The 22,893-nt window shown below is 34.5% G+C and overlaps 1 protein-coding gene across 3 annotated transcripts in view; it reads right to left on the bottom strand.

The window, feature by feature from the left end:
• Positions 1-22,893, bottom strand: part of LOC118269340 (unconventional myosin IC) — a 58,315-nt gene that overhangs the window by 34,433 nt on the left and 989 nt on the right. Inside the window, exon 1 of one of the 3 annotated variants that reach the window (XM_050699701.1) lies at positions 16,142-16,448. The exons of the other annotated variants lie outside the window; for them this stretch is intronic. The gene's annotated coding sequence lies outside the window, so the exon portion shown is untranslated. Of the gene's footprint in view, positions 1-16,141; positions 16,449-22,893 lie in introns of those variants that run through there. 3 annotated transcript variants of the gene reach the window in all.

The following is a 22,893-nucleotide window of genomic DNA, read 5'->3' as shown; positions in this document are numbered from 1 at the left end:
TGAGCTGTGAAAGCGCACAATGTAATGTACGCCGTGTGTACATAAACACTGCTGCCTTTGGATACGCCTGAAGCCATTCATTTATAGAAATAGGTAATTATGTATGTAAGTTGTTTCCATAGATCCACATTTTTTTTGTGAAGTATTTGTACTCGTTTGGTAAGTAAGGTGACATAGTATGATAAATAAATAGATTGAAATCACATTGAAATAAATACGTTGTGTTTGATGTGTTTTAAGGACAGACGCGAGTCTTGAATTCAGATAACATCTGGATTTAACCCATGGTATTGTAACTGGCCGGAACATAGACCACACCAAAACAACAATATTCAATCTGATACATATTATGCATTTAATATAATATAAACAGGCATTTAATATTGACAAAATTATTCACTTTTATGGGTTTGGGTTTTTACCATGTACGGATGTCGGTACAACGACTTACACTTGACCATATAAGGAGACTTGCCAAAACCATAAATTGTTTACACAACATACATTTTGTATATATGTACAAAGTGTTCCTACATACAACATTAGTCACCATATGTTGAATGTCACTGACATTTACCGTTTTCGACAATAACTCATCAAGACAACTTGAGTGGGTAAAAATATAAAAGAATGTTGTGGGTTAAATCACAGTAAAATTAATATTAAAGTGTAATTTTTTTTACAAGAAAGTTGATAAAATAAAAAAACTTTATGATTATATTTGGCCCTAATTAAGTAATTAGCTAGAGTGGTTGCACATGCGCTTACATTTCGGGGAAAAACATGCACGTACATTTAGAACTTTAGACTGCGACACGAATTGTGACATTATATCCTACATTACATAAATGGATTTCTTAAACTACATTCTTTAGTAACAATTTTGTATCAAAAACAATTGCTAAGGACTGGGTTAAGTAATCATTAAATGGATCTGAGGACGGCGGATATACGTAAATTATCGTGTCACAATATTTTTGCCAATTACACACACTGGTGTTCGTACAAAGACATTCGATTTATACACTGTGTATAGTATCGTAGTTTAACTACCGTACTCAGAGTCATGTAATAGTAACTTCATCCAGTCCTTGAAAAAAATGTTACTAAGGAATAGTTTATGTAATCATTAAATAACTCTGTGTACGGCAGTAAACGTAGGTAACGTTTATAATAATAGACAGAAATATTTATGAAAAACAAAACAAAAGGATTAACATGTTTCTTTTATCGAATCGAATATCGGCATACTTTCATACACACGTAGGTAGTAACCATATAATAAGTCGAAAGGTGATAAGGTACAGTTATAAACAGCCGCCACGCCCGCGCCATTATATTTATGTCACCATACCCATGGGTGTTAAACACCCACCATGACTTCTATTCAGCGTGCTGTTATTTTTATTAGAGAACGTTATTGAGAATTTTATTGGTATTGCAAAAATAGCTGTTTAATATAATGTACCTATATGTTTTTTGGCGAGTAGTTTCTAGGAGAAAGAATATTAAATATAGAATTTTACAGTGTAAGCTGAATGCTATGCAGAAAAAAAAAAACATTTTTTTTAATCCTAGGTTCGGGAAAAATTATATTGATAGTTGACAGTATTTATTAGTATAGAATATTATCTTGTGATTACCAAACTCTAATTTATTTGGTTTAGTTGTAAATATTATGTTATAAATAAATAATAAAAAAAACAGAAACACATCTATCTCTAAATAACTTCTCTGCAAAGCCAACAAAAGTAATGAATACAGGAGAATGTACCTATGTACCTATAAGTAATAGAAAAACGTACATGTGTTAAAGAATATAAAGATCTTTGGTTTCAATTTGAAGACAGACGTGATTCTATGTACCTATGTAGCGTATTTTCGCCATGTGTCATAGATTGGGTTAATACGTGAATGAACATAGAATATTTAAAACAAATTGTCATGTTTTAAAAACATCACCTAGTTGTGACGGTATCGAAATGTTTTACTGTATCAAATATTGTACTACTGAATGTTTTTATTTAATTAATTTGTAAAAGTATTATTGGCGGCGGCAAAGATACTGCGGCGGCGATTAAAAGATACTGGGAGTATGAATTGTTTTCATTGTCCTTTCCATTCAGCATATATTCATTTATAAACTTATTGGTAGTCTTTAAGTACGTGTAAAAGAACTAACCGAGACACCGAAAACTGCTGTTCAAAACATACCAATTACACGGTTCCCATGTGGTTTAGTAAGGTCATTGTTCTGATCAAAAATACGTAAAAAGTGCTACAACCGAAACATAATGTTCACCGGGTCAGGACATGGGGAGAAGGCAGCGGTCACACAGTCGCAGGCCGCATAGGGCGCACCTTCAGCCGCGCCCATGACCCACATCGCACATCCGTATATCGGCCCGAAATCATGAACTGACGTAGAAAGTTTTTTACGTCATGTCTTTCCGCACTTGCAGTTTCTTTGCAAAAATTATTCTTCATAACATTATCGGTCCTTTTATTCCTTAACGCCTTTTTTTTTGAGGGTGGAAAGTCATACAATGACTTTTCTCGCCTTGGGCGAGGCGAGAGGGAGTGTCAGACTCTTACTGACTAAAAACCACCCCGTTCCTACTCCTGCTTTTCGAAACAGAGCCCCAATAAACCCGCTAATTATCCGCAGCTCCGGATGTCTCTTTCCGCACTTGCAGTTTCTTTGCAAAAATTATTCTTCATAACATTATCGTCCTTTTATTCCTTAAGCCTTAGTAAGCCGGGAGTGCAGATCTACGCGAGATGCAATGCTTATCTAACTTTAAGTAGTTTAAACTCCATTAACTAAGTTGCAAACTGGTCTCGTTGATCACAAAGATAAACTTTGATGTTCGATCAAATGAAATATTCGGGTATTTTACATAATTAAACATTGATTCGTTAATTCCTTATTTGTATTTTGTCTTGGTTTTCCATCAGGATAAAAATTATATTTGTTCTAATAAATAGACGTAATTTCCTGAATAGGGATTAACTTATTAGCCAGAAATATAAATTATGTCATGTTTCAATGCATACACATGACATCACAGCTGCGCACTCTTCTAAGTAATATTGTTGTATTAGTTTTATATTATCTGGCCAATATACGCATGACTTTATGGTAAACTTTAAAGGGTGCATTCCGAAACATATTGATCCGCGTGTCACGAACTTATGCACACGAGTAATGAGGTCATTTGACAACCGCGTTCAAGCATACCTTCGTTACAAGATTTTGCAACGTTTATCTATGAAGGTTTACTTTGTCCTGGCTCTTGTCCAACTAGGTTGGTGTTTTTGGATATTTTGCCTTAACGAAATGTCCGTTTGTGAAATTAAAATTATATTTGTGTAGCCTCAGGTCAGGGCAAAGGGAAAACTTGGGAAAACTGTTGTATAAATGAAAAGTTTCAGATTGAGGTTGGTGCAAAATTTCTACTAATTTTATCTGGATGGATCTACAGCTACACAGTAAATTAAAATTACGGTTTACTCAGGTACGTTAATAGAGAAAAGCTCTACTAATTTCGAGTCTCACTGCTCATGATGAAGAGTCCTCGACTCTTCATCATGATTAATGATAGGTACGAGTAAACCGTGATTTTTAATGAATTTAGCAGGCATCTAAACATACTACTATTGCTTAAAACCTTTGTTAAAGACAAAACAAAGTAATATAAATTATTATATGTATATGTGAAGGTATTTAAATATAGAAGTATATGGTGAGACCCATATTTGTCAATGTGCAGTTATGGTCAGCGTGATGGGCAGCTATGTGGCTTATATCCTCGGAGTTACGTGAGCTTCCGCTATGCAAAGTTCAAGTGTAATCCGTTGCATTGCGTTCTATAACGTGACTTATACCGCAACAGGCCTTTGTATAAACAAAATTTGTTTGAATATACAGAAAGGGATATATGATAAGATTGGATAGTTCAGTTTTCAGGCACAAGAACATTTCATGTTTATTCGTATTGTGGCTGAATTTCTTTACTTATCTAGTTCTTAGAGACGGTTTATTTAAAAACAGATGATTGCAAAGACGGACAATGCAAAAGGTCGTTTGGCTTATTTTAGGCCTTACCGCATGTAGCTCGTTAATACATAAATAAAGGATGACTGTGTTGCAAAAGTCCTTGTCCTTTCAGTCATTATAAACAACCCAAACAACGTAGGTAAACATACTTACTATCAAACACTATTTAACTGTGTTATTAAAAAGAGTTCAGTCTGTGTTATTAGGAGAGATTATACCCATTGCATCAACAGCCTTGTATCCAAATTAGCAGGTATCCTGGCTAGATTGAACAGCACCATTGTCAATTAGTGGGTTACCTATTTTTTTCATGGTCTCTCTATGAACTCGCCTGCATTTCCTGGAAGTCCTCAATTTATAGGCACTAGGCAGTCTGCGGCGCGTTAGCTGTGAATTTGCATGCAATGATTACAGATATTTAGAATGGCTATTACATTTTTATAGTTATATAGTACCTTTCTATCAGTATATCGCGTATGATTACAGTTTTTCGGTAATTAACAAAGATAAAGTACTTAAGTATTGCTTTTGAATTTTTACAATCGATTTAGATGCTCAAACAGATATGACACAGTCTACTTTTCGAGAAATGATTAGATTCATTTACGAAAATACTTTAAACTATTTAGTAATTTATTACCTGCTTAGCATTTAGCAATTAGAAATAATTTATGATTATCACAGTTTCAGATTGAAATGAGAACGATTAAAGCGCGATTACTACAAGATTTATTCACAGTAATTTCGCTTAAAATTCAATAATGTTAAGAAAATTTTGATGAGAAAGTATAAGTACCTACACATATATTTTACAATCTATTCATGTGTCTGCATGACTAACTTCGGTACCTCTATCACAAAAAACGAATGCTAATCGCTAAATCCTTGTTTGACGGCTCGAAATTCGCATTTGAGTCATCAAGTGATGATGTCACATTGTATCCTTCAAGTGTACGTGACGGTTTAGCGAGATCATTCACTCTCCACGATTACTTATACACGATGATTCCTTCGCGAAAATCATCGTGAAGACTTTTTTGAGAAATTTGTTGTGTACTAGCTAACCCGGTATCTTCGTACCGCCTCAAAGATTTTCCTGAACTTCCACAAATAATTTAAAACCAAAATTTGCCAAATCGGTCCAGCCGTTCTCGAGTTTTAGCGAGACTAACGAACAGCAATTGATTTTTATTTATAGAGATTGTTATTGTTGTTTTTCAAGATGAACTTTCCTTTACTTCGCCAGTTAAGTTATCATTTCCTTATGATACAAACTATGTCCAAACATCGGGCATTATTTTGGACCTCGTTTTATTAAAATGCCTGACACAAAAATCGGATCTAAAACCCCCTCACTACCAACAAGCAGTTAGTTTCTCGGCAGTTAACTGTAAACAAGTCTTTATAAATGACAATAGTACCTATGTACTACAAAGCTACCTAATCAACATGCAGTTATTTTACAATACCCAGCCACATACAGGAAGAATCTCATAAAATTCAGCTAATAGCTAATTATTGTAATGTAAACAGCAATAATATGTACAGCCTCAGTTTCCACGTACAATGATTCACATCAGCTTGTACATAAATAGCTTTAGCCATGTAAGTAAATAAGATTTACATACATGTATGTATGTTTTACAATACAAAGACTTAAGAAAAGTGTCGTCATCATTTACTGCTGGACTATGAGCATCGTCTACATAAGAGGTTTTGCCCGGAAAACCGTGTTGAACTCCTTATTAGACCCAAAATTAAATAACATTCGCATTTGTAACGCCTCTGGTGTTTCAAGTAACCATCTACTCGTTTGCCGGCTAATTCTATAAAAAAACCGGCCAAGTGCGAGTCGGACTCGCCCATGAAGGGTTCCGTAGCAGCAAGTAGATGACATAATATAAAAGTTGTAAAATAACTTGGTTTTACATAGTGTTTGTATGAACGACAAAGTTATATTTGCGGATTTTGAAAATGTTTTATTTCTTGAAAAATAATAATGATATCTCGTTCAAACCAATTTTCGTTAAAAGTCTCCATTGAAACCTACAGCATATATTTTGTTTAGTTTTCTCACTCTCTTATTTTAAAATTTAGAGGGGGGGGGGACACTCATTTTACCACTTTGGAAGCGTCTAACTTTCAAACGATTGATTTTGACGAAAAGTGGTTTTAGGAACCTTAATGTCTTTTTTAAAGACCTATCCATAGACACCCATCACGGATATGTAAGCTGAAAAAAATTTTTTTTGAATCAGTTCCATGTATGGAGTGCCCCCCTTTAATTTTTAAATTTATTAATTTTTATTCAAAACTCTAATAGCGGTTACCGAAATACACCATCTTACAAATTTTCAAGTATGTAGGCCGAACAGTTTCGGAAATGGCTGCGACATACGGATGGACGAATGGACGGACGGACAGACAGACATGTCGAATCTATAAGGGTTCCGTTTTTTGCCATTTGGCTATGGAACCCTAAAAATCAAATTCCAAAACTAAGGGAATTGTCAAAGCGTTACCAACAAAATTATAGATCGAATAAAGAGATTGTTTACTAGCCAGCCATCTATTTACTTATCTGTGAAAAAAATCTTAACCGTTTTTGCCCGACCCGGAGATCAAAGACAGAACCTCCAGTAAAGCAATAGCAATAATAAATCCTATTTTATTTCCCGTTCCTCATTTGAGCTTAGCGTTTGTATGGGAAAGTATGGTTTTTTAAGTCACATTTCCCATTATTGTGCATGCTATGGGAACTGAGTTGTATGCCAATAAGATGTCGGAATGGCAATGATTTGTAAGCGGGAGTCAATTTATTTTGTTTAAAAAAATGTTGCGCATACTATGTGTTAAGTTTATGAAATGTATAGAGCCGAAGATTATACAAGAAGGTACATATTATTTCTGCACTATAACTGTCGTGGATATCCTATAATAGTTAAGGCACAGCTTTCAGCATTAAATTAATTATATTGTTCAGTTTATTCACATAACTACTTGACGAGGTAACACTACTAGTTTCAAACTACTAGTTATGAACCCTTGATCTAGCTCGAAACTTGTTGATAAAATTAATTGTGTTGATTAATTCAGGTTCTATCATTTGTAGGCATATTTTTTATACGAACAGAACTTAACTTTTACTAACAATGATAATTTTACGTGTATCGTGACCGATGACTATGTACAAAAAGAGTCAACATACGATATTAAAATGAAAGAAATCACATACAACATACAATACATTCTAAACACTCCTTGTATAGTATCACAAATGGTTTAACCTCCAAAGAATAATTACAGTTCTTACGTATGTTGATACAATATACAACTGAATACATATTATAACTGAGTGAATCATACTATTTATTTGATCACAACTTTTGTTCTTTTATTATCACTACTATAATGAACTGTTTAACGATTTTACTATGAGGTTTAATAGAAGTAAAGAGTGTATTGTAAATGACTAATGTGTATGTATCTACTTCATAATCTTTGTAATTGTTTTGTTGAGAACTTTAAACTTATGAAAATCAGCTCGCTGCCTTTTCGATCGGAGAATAACAGGCAATATTACGAGTATTAGATCATTCAATTAGTGATTGGAATTTAGACTACGAATTTGATTTGTATTGGAGAAGTTCTGTAGTAGAAGAACATATGGGCTGACGATGATAATTATGATGATTCTCCGAGTACGTTATGAAGTTAAATTATATTATATACTTAAAGTTTTTATGGGATAGACCTCAAACTCAAACTCAAACTCAAACTCAAATCATTTATTGCATTCATGTGTACATTAAGATGATACATACCAGACCGGTAAATAAGCAGACGGATCACCTAATGTAAGCAATTGAAGTGCTATGAAATGTTATCTTCACCTACGTTGTAACAGAACGATTTCCTTTTATTTGTATGAATCAATCCTTTCGTAGTAAACTACTCAAAACAAAATAGGGCCCACTTCGAATTAGTCACAATTTCGGTTAATATATAATTATTTAAGTAGTTTTTAACAAAGTTATGCATTTAACCGTCAAGCTGACATGTTTAGGAGTGCCTTATCAATGTTTATTCCGACAGCATTCATGTTGTTTTCTAGAGGGTGGCTAAAAACTAAAGTATTGGAAAAAAACATCGATTGCACAAATTCACAGTCACTTATGTTTTCAGTCTATACTAAACGCTATTGTGGAACACTCGCGTTTTTAACGATTTTGATTGATTTCTGTATTCATTGTGAACACTATGCCTGGTTTTCGCCGACATATGGACATGGAAACCGCTGCAAGAGCGGTATTTTTGCTTCAGGAGGGACAGTCTCAGTGGTCTGTGGCTATGCAGCTCGGTGTATCACGAGGAGCTATCCGAAACGTTTGGGAACGGTTTCAGGAGACGGGAAGTGTAGCCAGGAGACCTGGGACAGGAAGAATTCGGTCTACAACTGCCCAGGAAGATCGATACCTACGATTGACTGCGCGCCGGGAGCGTACTGTAACCGCTCGTACCTTACAAACTCGACTACGGCAATCTACAGGACCGAGGGTCAGCGATCAAACCATTTGGAATCGGCTTCATGAAGATGGACAATGCTTCAGAGTACGAGCTATTCGACTGAAACTGACGAGGGCTCATCGTGCGGCACGTTTAAGGTACGCTCGCGAGCATTTGGAATGGACCATGGACAACTGGAAGAATGTGCTTTTTACTGACGAGTGTAAAGTGAAGTTTTTCAGTGTCGATAGACGGGTACGCGTGTGGAGAAGAGAAGGGGAACGTTTTTCTGAACCCTGCATTCATGGAACAGACCGTTTTGGGGGTCCCAGTGTTATGATATGGGGTGGAATTAGCTTATATGCCAAAACAGAGCCTGTAATTCTAAATGAAGGTACCGTAACCGCCTCCAGTTACATCGAGCAAGTAGTCCGGCCTCATGTCATCCCATTTTCACAAAGATTGGGCAATAACTTTGTCTTTATGCATGATAAAGCTCGTGCACACACAGCTCGTCTAACACAAAGAGCACTCTCTGAAGCCAATATCACCATCTTACCATGGCCGGCCATGAGTCCCGACCTCAACCCTATTGAACATTTATGGGATCAGCTCAAAAGACGCCTCAAAGAAAATTACAGTAATGTGAAAAGCCAGCAGGAACTCATAAACACCCTGAAACTCTGTTGGGAACAAATACCGGAAGAAACCGTGACGCACTTGATTGAAAGTGTCCGAGATAGGCTCAGAGAGTGCATACGGAGCAGAGGAGGGCCCACTCGTTATAAACAAATAACAAACTCCATACTTTTCCCCAGAATAGTAGTGCTTTACAAGATTATGTTCTTCCCTTATTTTTTGTAAATTTGCCTTAAAAGTGTAATTTATTGATTAAATAAACAAAATAAACCAAAGTTTCTATTGTTTCTGTTTTACAGTATTCCTGAAAGCCCATTTGAAACTTGTACATTCATAAAAACTGAATTTTTCGGTTCAATTTTAAGTTAGAGCAAAAAAACATGGTGGGCCCTATTTAGTTTTGAGTAGTTTATTTTAAGGACATGCACATATGTGTGTTAAAAAACGTTACATATCTTTATCGCATTGATTACCCAATCGTAGTACATAATACGTGCTTCATCGCTCGCTATAAAATATGTGGTAATCTTTTTAGTAGATATGTAATTGTTATGTTACTAAATTCATTTTTAATTATTTGATGACGAATAATGGATGGAATCAGTTAGTTAAATTTTGCTGGTTTGCACAAAAATCGGGACTTTATTGATGTTTGAAGCTACCATATTTTTAAAAACTTTTTATACGGTGGGAAAATCATACAATGACTTTTCCCGGCTTGGGCGAGGCGAAAGGGAGTGTCAGACTCTTACTGAATAAAAACCACCCGCTAGGCAGTCCGAAGCTCCGGGTACTTTAACCACTGGAGTAACGAAATAGGTTTATTTTTAAACTAAGTATACTTTTCGCAATGCTTTGATGTTTGTTTGACACATTTTGTTTAATGTTTATGTTATCTTACATTAATAAAGTATTCCGATAACTGTACCTACGCCTTCACAGTGTTAATCCTACGTGTGCGATGATTAATTCAGTTTCGATAAAACAAACTGTGTTTAATGGCTTCCTCTGACTGTTGATTAACATTCGTATAGGTCAACTGCTAAGTGCTATGACAATTTATTACAACAGAGTTCTAAGATTAGGATCTTTAAGTCTTAGTGTATATCTGTTATCGATCAAATATTTGATAGATCTCTTTTTCCTAAGTAGCACTATACAAAATTGATGATCCAGATTAGACTGAATTTTATGGTTGGTAATTTTTTATGGTGTAAGCCGGTAAACCTGATAGTAAGCAATCGCTGCCGCCCATGGACTCCCGAAACACCAGAGGCGTTACAACTGCGTTGCCGGCCTTTTGGGGGTTAGCAATTAAGGATTGTTGGTCGTTATTGGTTTTCTGTGAGGCCGAAACTAGTTTCATGGCTCTCCCACACTTATGTCAGTATTTTACAACTATCTTCTATAACCAAACTTTACAACTTGAAATAAACAAGCTACATACATAATATGAAATATCACACGTACTTACACAGTATGTACAAAGGTACCTATTGAGCTGGCATTGAATAGCATGCCCTCGCAGACATCTACGGCTATCTGACTCACAGGGTCAGCGCAGATACAATGGCTTTCTTTATTTCTCTCTTGATATACAGGGTGACTTTGAATTCGACGTATTCCTCTCGGGAGGTGATAATACAACAAATTTCCTACAAAATTAGCCCTGAGGTCCTTGGGCGGAAAGTGGCTAGTTTCTGAGATATTCAACATTTTTGGTTTTGGTAAAAAAATCCCGAATTGATTACAAAAACATCAATAAATAAAAAACTACTGGTTGGATTTTAGTAGTTTTAGTTTTAATCAGTTGCCAATACATCAGTTATCATTTATAAATACTAATAATGGCACAAATATCATTCGTTTTAAAATAGCAAGTAATTTCCTATCAAATTTTGTTTTGTGTCACTAATTTGGTCGATAGAAAACTAGATTTATTTAAAAAAATATATATGACACTAAGCGTACAAACTATTAGAAAAACTTCCTTGGTTTATTAGCTACCCAGAAACATAAAATAATTACAACATTCTCAAAAATTAATGAATTAATTGATGATAAGTAGAGTGTAAAGAGAAAAGGGCAATTTCAAAAACATCTTTATTTGCAAAAATTTGTTCAAAGTAACCTTCCCTAAGACGAATACGTGCCCGAACACGCTTCCTTATCTCTACGACGGTCACTCTTGGACTGAATATGCGTCTTATTTCGTCATTATCTTCAAATACGTTTTGGAGAAGAATTTCGATACACGGCCTATTCCGTCTGTATAAACAAGGGACTTTATGTAAAAATCAACCGGCGTTAGGTTCTGGTCATTGTGCATGCCATGTAGTCATGTAGTGAGACCGCCCTGTCAATATAACACTTGGGAACCGAGACATCCTACTATTGCCGCACAGTAGATCGATAGTGCTCTGATCAAACTATCACAATATCCATTATTAGTCCCAAAAAAGTCAACGAAATCTAAAAAAGCAAAACCAACAAGTCCACGGATACGGTTTTGATTCAAATGTTTGGATAGGTATCATTAATAATGACTTGATTGGGCTCTAATTTTTACCCAATAATTTAAATGGTGAGAATTAAGATATTTTTTTAAGGAATGAGCTAGGGTCATTGTTTTATATTTAAATTTAGAAACAAGATTATGAGTTTATTCGAACACGACGATTGTTTAGTGCACTATCGAACTACTGTGCGGCAGTGGTTGGATACATCGGTTTTCAGGTGTTGGATTGACAGGGCGGTCCCACTACATGACTACATGGCATGCACAATGACCAGAACCTAACGCCGGTTGATTTTTACATAAAGTCCCTTGTTTATACAGACGGAATAGGCTATGTATCGAAATTCTTCTCCAAAACGTATTTGAAGATAATGACGAAATTAGACGCATATTCAGTCCAAGAGTGACCGTCATAGAGATAAGGAAGCGTGTTCGGGCATGTATTCGTCGTAGGGAAGGTTACTTTGAACATTTTTTTGCAAAAAAAGATGTTTTTGAAATTGCCCTTTTCTCTTTACACTCTACTTATCATCAATTAATTCATTAATTTTTGAGAATGTTGTAAATAATTTTATGTTTCTGGGTAGCTAATAAACCAAGGAAGTTTTTCTAATAGTTTGTACGCTTAGTGTCATATATATTTTTTTAAATAAATCTAGTTTTCTATCGACCAAATTAGTGACACAAAACAAAATTTGATAGGAAATTACTTGCTATTTTAAAACGAATGATATTTGTGTCATTATTAGTATTTATAAATGATAACTGATGTATTGGCAACTGATTAAAACTAAAACTACTAAAATCCAACCAGTAGTTTTTTATTTATTGATGTTTTTGTAATCAATTCGGGATTTTTTTACCAAAACCAAAAATGTTGAATATCTCAGAAACTAGCCACTTTCCGCCCAAGGACCTCAGGGCTAATTTTGTAGGAAATTTGTTGTATTATCACCTCCCGAGAGGAATACGTCGAATTCAAAGTCACCCTGTATAATATAATAAAGCTGGTTTTAATGTGGCAGAAACCGACGGCGGAGGTGAGAGGACGAGCTTTATTGTGGTTAAAACATTTATTTTTAAGCATAGGTATGTCTAGATATTCTTTAAACCAACCGGGCCATTTACAATAGTAAATATGAAGTTACAAATTAGGAACTTTATTTACATTTGGGAATCGCAAATAAAATGAGTTTTCTGACTCCCAACATTATAGGAGAGAAAGAAGAAATATATAAAAACGATTTCGCTTAACTGAACCATCAAAGAAATCAAAGCTAAAAAAGAAATCTTCACAAATTCCAAATATAGACGTTTATCTTAATAAACATTCACTAATACCAACTTTGATCTTACGATCCGGACCAGAAACAGATGATGCACTCCACAACTAAAATAATAATAATATAATCAAACGAATCGTAATAAAAATAAGCACATGCAAAGCCGTTATATTTCAACTAAGGTCACTGAGTTCATACACCCAAACGTTACTAAGAACCTTAACCGAAACAAATACGGTTTACTATAGAATATTTGTAAAGAAGCTATAAATATGAGGCATATAGATACACTTAGTGAGAAAAACAGCATTAATGGTCCAATACACGTAGATAAGCGTTCAAGAGAATTCAGTAAGTTTTGACGAACACGGAGAAAAACGAGGCATTAATATCAAGAAAAGAAAACGGTTTAACATATTCCTAATATACCAAAAAATACCCTAAGGCTTTACGACAGAGTTGAAAATAATGTAAAAATGTAAATCCAGCCATAATAGTTTCAATATTCGTTTCGCCATGGCTCTTCCTCGTGGGTGGGAAAACACAGTTAGTTATGCCGTGTAGTGGTAGATCCATTTAGATTTCCTGGTCACACCAACGCTAGCGATGAAACGTTTTATTAACCTTTTCCCTATAACTTAAAATCTTTGATTCCACCTCAAACCAACATGTCATGGTCAAAACAATACTATTCATAGCTTACTATTTGTAGTTTATTGGCCACACCATTAATACTGATTGGAACAGACTTTATGTAGACATCTTGTTAATACTAAATTGGAGAAAACTTCTAAATAATGAGACATTTTCGCAAGCTGTTATTGTTATCGCCAATTTTCACTTGGATCATGGTAAGACAAGAAAATTAAAACTACTACCTACCTAATGTCAAGCAATAACAACATATCTATTTAAAAATAATGTTAGCGACTTGATAATGAACCCAGAAAATAAAGACCATTACAAAACTCGTTCCAACGTTATATCCATATCAATAGTCTCAAACATGACAGTTAAACAAATAGAATTGATGGAGAAAGTAACAGAAGTTGTACTGATCAAATAAGATAGAAAGATATCAATCTAATCTGTTTGGATAACGGCAGATTACAAGCTCACGCCCATAAAAATCAATGACCAATTAGAAACACCAATAAGACGAAATCAAAAGGATTCGTTCCGCAAATAATGGGAGAGGAAACAAATTTATTAAGCTTGTTTGCAATATTTCAAAACACAATTGCCAAAGCATTGATTTAAAATGCAAGATTTGAACTAATCTTTTCATCTAGAATGTACAAATGACCGAATTTGGTAACTCTGTTTTGGTCATAGGTCGATATTTTGAAACTAGTATTTTAGAATGTGAATTTAAGCCGGATTACAGGTGAAAGAAATCCATTTATGGAATAGAATGACGTCCAAAGGAAGGAAAAAGTGTGTCATATAAGAAAAGTTTAATAAATAAATTTTGAAGAACGTAGAGAATGTCACATTTATAACTAAGTTTTGACTCAACTTCCTGTCTTACTAAATCTTTATTTTTACACGGAACTTGTTCTTTCTGATGTCACTCAAAAATGTCGTGTTTATACCGACGTGGTTCATTCATCCTACCGTTTTTAGCATCAGTCTTAATTTATACTGTTGTTTTGGTTATACTTATTACGACCATATATTTATTTCTTCTTCTATCTGTAACATTTTGGCCCTATCTTCGAGAAAAATACTTGAATTTAGTAATTATCCTATGTCATAGTTCTCACCTAGGTCATAGGTATCTAAGGTGTAGGTTTCCCAATAATGTAATTAATATTTCGAATTAAATTTTTCCAGTTACAATCGACCGTAACAATACTTAGAACCCTTGCCAGTATTAGTAACAATGACATCGTAGCACGAACGTTATGACATCAGTAATTAAAATATTTACATTATCAAACAAACATGTGAATCACAAACGTATATTCTAGCCTCAATAGATGTGATCGAGACTTTAAAATGTTTGTTACAAATTAATTAAAAGCTTATAATGTTTCCTTTGTCTATCTTTATCATCGACCTCCACTGGACCATCGACTTTCCACCTTTACGGGACATAGACCTTTCCAATAACATTGAACTTGACTTCATTCCTTGGCATCCAACCATTGTCAGCCACCCATAATATGTCCTTTATAAAATTTTAGCAATTTGCGATAAGAAAATGAGTAGCAGAATCGAGATCAGCAGCGTACTATTGAAGAAGCCCGTGTCTAGCAGTGGATGGAAACGGCCTGATGATAATAAAGACAAGAAAACACTCAAATTTTTAAACATTTTAATAATTATAAGCATGTATAAATAATGATGCACAATTTCAAGTCGTCATCCCACAAATTTCAAAAACCTACGGAAAATAAGCGAATTTCAAGGAAAAAATATTATTCATTCCCTGTAAGTTATAACAAATGTGGTAGAAAAACCCAATTGGTTACTAACCTAGACAATTCACGGCATTAGAATTTTAGCCAGGTCAATATGGATGACGATACTGCATAGTCATTTATATTAAGAGTCGCCTGAATATCCGCAACACCGCGCGTCATAGAAACTACTGTTGTTATTGAAATTGAGACAAAAGGAGCATTGCTTCTATAGAAGTAAAGTCTTTTTGATGATAATGTGGATGAGTTTACGTCAATCTTGTTGGTTCGATGACTTTATATATGGCGTAAGAAATGATTTGCATCTGACGATTCTCAATTGGGATAATTTTTAGTTTAAAGACTTAATTAAAATAATAATAATGGGGATGACCCATTAAGCAGAATGTAAATAAAAAAGTAATAAAAGAAATAAGTGCAATTGTCATTTGTTATTTTTGAATAGATAATATTTTTTTCTAATGTGTGGATTGTGTGGAATTACTTAATATCTCATACTAAATAAACTATTACAAAAATACTTCTGTTGCCTTTACGCTAGATCAAATAAATCTTCAGTGACTATTAAAAATAATCAAATATCAGACACTAGAATATTTCTGCAATCTCATTTCGCGATAGCCAAAATTATCAACGGTTCACTTATTCGAATCGTGAGTAGTCTGAAAAAGTTCAAAGTCAATGACCGCTAAAAAAGTGCACGACTCACCTTGCTCAAACCGAAACTTGCTTACTCCAAAACATTCGACAGCCCACGGTGCATCACAACACGAGAATAACCTACAATAACACCTTATAACATGTGCTATCGATTTATTTATCACTCTTATCTACAACACATCAATCAATGGCCTCCACACACCAAAAAAATTATCTAATATTTTTTCTAATAAAAATTTTCACATGTCACTTTTCCCGCCGAATGCCGTTTTATTTTTCTAAACGACTTCGAAGTTTAAAAAGTTTTGTTTCGTTAACGGCCAGCGTTATGTCGCCGGGCATGAAGTCTCCGCGGGAGTTGGCGCTGTACTGAACTGCGGCGGCCCGGTCAAGTGAGAGCGCACATTGTGTCATCAGTTCTTGCCGTGTTCCAGCTAAGCACACATGTGTGGGTGGATAAATAAATACTTGTTACTTCTGGAGATTGGTCTGATACTTGATAAGGTGCTATGACTTCAACAATGAATCTAGTAGGTTTTTCCCAATCGATAAATGTTGGATCCATTTCTATTAAGAATATTATTCCAAAGCAAATATTTTGGTTTCGCTGAAAAAACTTTTAGGAAATTATTTCTCCGCAAATTAGTATACTAACATTTGCATTCTTCAGAAGTTTAAGTAGAAAAATCATATTATCTTGTATTATTTCCCTCAGTTATTTAATGACCCTATTTTTTCAAAACCTTTACCAGCCAAGAGGTGGTCTTGAAAATTAATCGCATGATTAAAAAAAAACAGTTGAATGTTATCATGCTAGTGTTTATATTTACCTAACCATTAATTCTAAACATGGTCTAATTCTTAGTGCCTACAAACTGCGATAAAATAATAATATTGATATAATAAGATAGACACCTGTTCCATTATGATGACTAATAGAATAATCCAAAGGAAAATGTTGTATCGTAAGTGACCCGGTTGTGGCCACTTTAAGAATTTTGTCGACTTTGAGGCTTTCTTAACTTATAGTTTTAGTTATCACGAACATATTTCTTATAAAAAGTCATTTAACATGTATTAACCTTGCCTAAGAAGACCCTTTTTTTAAGAACGTCCAATAGAAAAATAACTGTATACGAAAGAAAAAAAAAGGGAGTTTGTGCCATTTTTGGCCAGATTCGTGCCATTTGTGGCCACGGTCGTGTGCCAGTTCTGGCCATCAAAAAATACAATAAAAGTAATCAACATTTATAAATTAAAATGGACATTTTACAAACAATGGTTTTTATTTAGTTTGGAAAATATGAAATATTATTACTTCACTTGAATTTAACTTACAAATAAGGAGATCAACATTTATATGACGTTGGTAAAAGCTGCAAAGTAAACTGACCTCCCCTTTGTGTGAAGGCAATTTATTGCATCTCTGAAAATGAAAAATATTTATTTATTGATATGTAAAGCCAAGGAAAAAAAGCCACGATAAAATAAAGGGGAAGAAGTCGGGTGTCTATGTACATACATTAGTTTTGGCCAGCCATGTGGCCAAAGATGGAGAAATTCATAATTTTGTCTCCATTAGTGGCCACCTTCTAATAACCGCACTTCAGAAACATATGGCGACAAAATAACTTTATTTTCACTTAGACAATATATTCTTCATGTAGTATTAACCTAAACATCCAAACAATAAGCAAAGATTTAAAAAATAAAAACCAAATCCTCACCCGCTCGCCTTAGCCTTTTTGTTAAGATCTTAACAATTTCACCCTCAACTAAAAATAATGACTTGTTGCATCGAAGTGAAGTTTGACACATCAAAGCTGCCAACGGTATCAGTGTCTCCAATATTCAATATTTTAAATACTGTACATAACAGAGTAATTAATTTGTCCATGCCTTAGTTATAAATATTTGAAGGTCCAAATGGCCACAAAGGGGTCGGTGGCCACAACCGGGTCACTTGCCCTATAACTCGAACATTTGAAAGAGAAATGGAATATTGGTTTGGAATATCGGTCGATCATGATAAATGGGATAATCTCAGTGATGATATTATATAGAGGTAAACTTTAATTTATTCTTAAAATGTAGCAGTAGATAACAAAGACATAAGGCAGAAAAGAAATTTTGACTGCACGGTTGGCGTGGTGGCTAGGCAACCGGCTGCCGCGCAGCGTGTAGCGGGTTCGATTCCCGCATGGAGCTCGCACGGACTCTTTGTGTGATCCACAAATTATTGTTTCGGGTCTGGGTGTCATATTATGTATGTGAAATTGTATTTTAAACGCACTCACGACACAGGAGAACTTCTTAGTCTGGAGCAAGGTTTAAAAAAAGAAGAAAATGTACAAATATTCCCAGCTGAGGAATTTCCTATCAGTTAGAGATGTATGTAAGACGTAAGTATGTAGTTATCACATTCTCCCTTATCATTAGATTATCCTTTCACAGCACTTAAGATAAAAGATCAAACATTTTTGTGTAGAAAGACCTAGAGATAGAACATCGTCATTTTTAGCACTACCTAGCGAACACAATGAGACACAAGATTGTGTTCATTTGAGCTATACATTCTACAAACTTAATGATACAGTTGAGCTATAGAAATTCCAACCTTATTAGAATGTAATAAAAGTCTGCCCTGCTATTGTCAGCAATAGCGCACGGGTTTGTATATTCGTCAGTTTGATATCTCTGTATAGTAAACTCATTATTGTTATTTTCTTATACAGGGTGTCCCTGAAATCGACGTCCAACGGGCACTAGATGATCGGCAAGGTTCCAACTGTTATCAGAAAAATATAAAAAAAATTCTAAGTCCTACAGTTTTTAAATTACAGTGACTTATGTGTTATACACGAAAAAGTACACCCTGTGCCAGTCTTTTGACTCTTGTTGCTACAAATCTTTATTTTTTCTTCTGCAGTCTTCCTTACATTATCCTGAATAGTGCTCCAGTAATATGGAATCACAAATTCTTAGCCAACTGCCTTAGATTGGAAAACATTGTTAGTTTTAGAGGAACCAAATACTCTGAATAAAATTTTCACCTTACTTTAAGTGACTGTACTGAATAAATTATGTATGGCGCTAGTAGTGGCAAATTTCACCAAAGTTGGCGCATTTAATAAGGATTATAAAATGGTATAGCACTTTGCAAATTATTTCTTAAATTCGACACAAAAAAAGATTTTTCAACGAAACTCCGTTTCGATGAATTTATTTGAACTTACTAATATTTCTTCTAGTGTACTCAAATCATACGTTACAACCTCGTATGCACTAGACAACACTTTGCACGCGATTTGTTATCATCATGTTGAAAATCAGCGAGGATCTCTTGTCAAACAACATTGTCTGTCTACTCATGATTTCGCTTGCAGCATTCGTCGGCAATATTACTAGACTTACTAGAGGAACTGATGTTGTGTATCATGTTTCACTAAATAATATTGAATGATTGCAATATGATGTTCATAGTGCATCAAACACATTATCCAATGTCTAGTAAAATCAAAAGGAACGGACGCGGCAGATTCATGTACACAGCGTATCGACGCACATTACGCACGATTACTAGTCATATCCACATCAAAAAAAAAAAAAAAGAAATGGGTGAATCCTCTGATTAAGTTACGTGTTCATGCCTTGTGATCAAATGCGGTATGAAGCATCAAATATTCTTTAGTTTGTCGAGAAAGAGTTACTTGCACCGTTACAAGGAATTGTAGGTAAAGCAAAAAATAAATAATCAACACGGCGCAAAAAAGCCAGTGCTCAGCTAAAATGCCGAAGCCCGGGTACGATGGCTCGAGATGCACAACACCAGTTCGTCTAGCGATAATATTGCCGACGAATGCTGCAAGCGAAATCACGGGTAAACAGACAATGTTGTTTGACAAGAGATCCTCGCTGATTTTCAACATGATGATAACAAATAGCGTGCAAAGTGCTGTCTAGTGCATACGAGGTTATAACGTATGATTTGAGTACACTAGAAGAATTTTTAGTAAGTTCAAATAAATTCATCGAAACGGAGTTTCGTTGAAAAATCTTTTTTTGTGTCGAATTTAAGAAATAATGTGCAAAGTGCTATACCATTTTATAATCCTTATTAAATGCGCCAACTTTGGTGAAATTTGCCACTACTAGCCCCATACATAATTTATTCAGTACAGTCACTTAAAGTAAGGTGAAAATTTTATTCAGAGTATTTGGTTCCTCTAAAACTAACAATGTTTTCCAATCTAAAGCAGTTGGCTAAGAATTTATGATTCCATATTACTGGAGCACTATTCAGGATAATGTAAGGAAGACTGCAGATGAAAAAATTAAGATTTGTAGCAACAAGAGTCAAAAGACTGGCACAGGGTGTACTTTTTCGTGGAAAACACATAACTCACTATAATTTAAAAACTGTTCGATGTAGATTTTTTTATATTTTTCTGATAACAGTTGGAACCTTGCCGATCATCTAGTGCCCGTTGGACGTCGACTTCAGGGACACCCTGTATAACTTACCTAATATAATGACATTTCTAAGAAGGTCAGATCAAACTTATATTTTTGACTTTGACTTTAACTACTAAACGGATTTTGATGATACCAATTTCATAACAGACAGGGTATGAACTGACTTGGGTGATAGGATACTTTTTATCTCACGGGAACATGTAAAATATCGATCGAATAAAATTAGCGTGTAAATACTAACATTAGAATATATTGATTTTGTTTGCCTTAATACTATATAAGTCTAGATAGTGTAAACATTAGTACCTGTCTTCTAAGCAACTCTTTTTTGATCGCGATAGAAATTTCTCATGCAGCTCCTTTATTTAAGGAGGACCAAGGGATCAGACTTATACCTATTGACGAAGCGACTGAATTTTACATGTAGCTAATCTACATACTGTCTAGAAGGTTTTAACGTTCAGATAATTGATATTGTACTATGTACTCTAATATTATTCACCTAGATTTCATATGAACGAACGATTTTTCAATAAAAAATGTGTTTGAAGCGTTGAATAAAGAGTATTTACTATTATTCGCTTATCTCAATAAGAAGTGTGTTTGTGTATCCCTTGAAAATACATTGAATATTGGTCATGTGCTTCTACACCAATGAAATGGTCATCATCATATCAATCATAATTGTATTAGCGTCACGACGAGTAATATTATGTAAATCACCTTTTCATTATCTTTGCGCCTCATTAGTTATCATTTATCTAACGAAATTAAGATTAGATTCCATGATATCCAGAATTTAGGTGCTGATTAACATTTTATGGAGCGTTTAATAAGAATATTTTTATTGCTACAATTTATACCAAGTATTAGTAGGTATATATTAGTTTTATAACTGCATATTAATTATGAAAGTAAAATCTTCATTGAAATGATTCGATGCTTCAATTTTTGTGCATAAATGTCGGATTGAAGATGGCGTTCCGCAAGGCACTATAATAGGGCCATTCAATTTTGAGAGACAAATCAGCATTGTCTTTTAATTACAATTGCATCTTAATTCTACATTGTACTTTAAAGAGAGAAAGTAAATTAGAACCATTGTCTTTTTACTTTTAAAATATTTTAATCTCGAACAATCATGAAGATGCCAGGCTTGAAGACAATCGCCGAAAATTTAAAAGCAAGTATGAACCGAAATTAGTACTTTGCCAGCCTTTTACAATAAATATGGAAAACAATGGGACTTTTAAATACGCGATACATTTAAAAGATTATGAGAGGCGTGCTTTGTGTCGTCTTCAACAAAATTATCTTCTTTTTACTCCATATTTTACGTCAGTACGTCGAGACTTAACATTAATGATATTGACAGCAGAATGCTATGACGGAGGGCTTATTGTTTTCAAATTCCTTTCCAAAATATTTATGTTAACCGAAATCTTATCGAATAATCTATGTTTATAGTAAACTTGTTACATAGGTACTTATAATTTAACGAAATACGATACAAATCAAAATTAATATTGAAATCAGACACATGTCGAATCTAATCGTAAATTAATGAACAAGCGGGCTACTGTTTACGAACGACGCCGTGTAATGTGGTAGCCCCAATGAGCCAATACGAGATATTACCAGTCGCCAATTAATATAAATTGATGACATTTTAAAGTTGTGTTGTAGCGATTGAATGCGTGCGCGCATATCAACTCCGTTTCTTGTCTTACGTCATGTCAAACGTTGATTTGTACAATGAAAGAGTAGGCAATGTGTGCTATTGTATGAGCTTTTGTAATTAGGTACTTTCTACTATGCTATTATTGAACTGTTACTGAAAATATAAAATTTGGAAAATTGAAAAGCTCTCTATAGTATTTCAACGTCCAACTAAGTCTCAACCCTAAGCTTGTAGTCGACAATATTACAGTGGTAGTCGAGATATAGAGATTTTCTGACTGATATCAAGATTTCTGACTGAATTTTCTGACCAGGCATTTAGGATTCGTACAATGTATAGGTACCGTAGTGAAAATTTTCTACTCGTAATGAATACGGTTTTGATAGATCCTGTGTAAATGATAGTAGACAACGCAGGCTATAGGCATACAATTGAAGTTGTAGTAGCGAGTGATTATAGCATCAACAATGCTGATCTACAAATGTCTAGCCAATAATGATGTGCAAATAATCGTAACGAAATCGACTATAGTATACATAGATAAAACAGGTACTATCGAAAGAATTGCAATGAGACCTTGAAATGATGATAGCAACGATACGATAGCAACACCAGTGTAGCGACTGGCGACATAATTATGTATT

This window comes from Spodoptera frugiperda, chromosome 2 (assembly GCF_023101765.2).
Source record: "Spodoptera frugiperda isolate SF20-4 chromosome 2, AGI-APGP_CSIRO_Sfru_2.0, whole genome shotgun sequence".
In the NCBI taxonomy this organism is placed as follows: Eukaryota; Metazoa; Arthropoda; class Insecta; order Lepidoptera; family Noctuidae; genus Spodoptera; species Spodoptera frugiperda.
This window is presented reverse-complemented; position numbering and strand designations above follow the sequence as displayed.